Source organism: Buceros rhinoceros, unplaced genomic scaffold (assembly GCF_000710305.1).
Source record: "Buceros rhinoceros silvestris isolate BGI_N320 unplaced genomic scaffold, ASM71030v1 scaffold11075, whole genome shotgun sequence".
Classification (NCBI taxonomy): domain Eukaryota; kingdom Metazoa; phylum Chordata; class Aves; order Bucerotiformes; family Bucerotidae; genus Buceros; species Buceros rhinoceros.
The window spans coordinates 59780-61531 of NW_010411180.1; the positions used below are offsets into that span (position 1 = coordinate 59780).

General features: G+C 42.3%; 1 protein-coding gene across 1 annotated transcript in view; it reads right to left on the reverse strand.

The window, feature by feature from the left end:
- WDR36 (WD repeat domain 36) overlaps window positions 1–858 on the reverse strand; it is a 32615-nt gene extending 31757 nt beyond the window's left edge. Inside the window, exon 1 of the mRNA XM_010135914.1 lies at window positions 835–858. The gene's annotated coding sequence lies outside the window, so the exon portion shown is untranslated. The remainder of the gene's footprint in view (window positions 1–834) is intronic.
- Window positions 859–1752: the final 894 nt, after the last annotated feature.

A 1752-nucleotide genomic window follows, 5' to 3' on the forward strand; every position in this document is an offset into this window, starting at 1 on the left:
CAGTCAGTTCCTGGCTTGGCCTGTCCCAGGTGCAGGATCCTGCACTTGCTCTCATAGAACTTGGTGTTGTTTCTGTTGGCCCAGGTCTAGCGTTTTGCAACACCTCCCAAGACTGAAGCTCAGCAATCCCAGGTGTCAGCTACTCCTCCTAACGTAGTATGTTTGCAAATTTCTATTAGAGTGCGTGCTGCCTCATCTCCCAGGCTGGTGGTGAAGGTACTGAACAACACGGGGCCTGCTGTTGATGCCTAGGGTGCCACGCTTTCCTACCGCCTGCCAACTGCACATCAAGCCTTTGTATTCAGCAGCCCAGCCAATTTTTAATACTCCCTAAAGACTTTTAGTCCCATTTACAATTGCTCTGTTTCTGTAATTATTTTTCTTCTATAACACAGCCTTCTAGTAATCATGAAAACACTTTCCTACCCACTGCCAACTGCACATCAAGCCTTTGTATTCAGCAGCCCAGCCAATTTTTAATACTCCCTAAAGACTTTTAGTCCCATTTACAATTGCTCTGTTTCTGTAATTATTTTTCTTCTATAACACAGCCTTCTAGTAATCATGAAAACAAAAAAAGGGTTCTGGAATCAACAGCTTTATCCACTGCTTATTCCTTAAGGCCTAGGTGTGTTCTTGGAAGAAGAGGAGATTCACAAGGTATGTGCCTAAGAGAACTAAGTTACAGTTGCAACAGCAGTCTTATTTCCAGATTTATAGCTGATATTTCTGAGATGTCTTTCAAAATATTTCAGTGCTGAGAATCAAGTGCAGATGTCAGAAGGGTTGAAAAAAAAAAAAGCAACCAGGAATGAACAATCTGCGCATACTTACTCACAGCGACAATACCAAGCTTCTTCACCTGCAATGAAAATATTAAAAAGGCATTTTTAGTGTTACAATAATTTTCTATAAACACAAATTGAAAATTCTTGGAACCAACCTAGATAAGGATTTTGCATGCCTCATAAAACAGAAAAATCATTTATCTTAGTTTACAATGGTAGCTACAGGTAAACCCACAGACAGAAGGTCAAAACGAATGCTACAATACATTTGCTGCAAGACAACCGTTCAGCAACACAGAGTTGTGCTTCTTGATACACTTCACCCTAATGCACAGGAAACTACTAAGCACATGTCCAGACACACTGCAGACCTTGGGCAAATTTGTTTTCACCTCATCTCTGCTTCTAATTTATTTCCTCCACAACCATGCTATGCTGTTATCTGCCTCTGTTCACACAGAATTTGCTTTTTACAGTCATCTTTGCCCAGTGATGATCACTACTATTTAGTTCAAAGTCTGTGAATAAGATTGACAGGAGTGAACACTGTAAGACTAGCTTACTAAAGGTGCAGGGAGGTCGATGCTGTCTGCACTCTGCTGTTTGTTGTAACCACTCAGTTCAGTTCCATTTGACTACTCTTTCTATACCCTGAAGATACTTTTATCATACAGCAAGAAATAAATCAGTATCACAAGCTTTCATCTTGAAGATCTGAACTATGCTTATCCGTTTCTGCACAGGAGAAGTTTTAATATGACATAATGGACCCCCCGAAAACTGTAGCCCTCAAACGCTAAACCTCAGCTATCCAAACCGCAGGTGAGCTTTGGTTTGCTTAGCAACGACGGAAAAGCTTCAGCACCTGGGCACTTCTCTGCCTAAGGGATGGCCTGTGCTGCACCCACCAGGTCACAGAGAAACCCGCCAGGGCCGCCCGTTCTGGCCTCTTTAACCAGCAGCC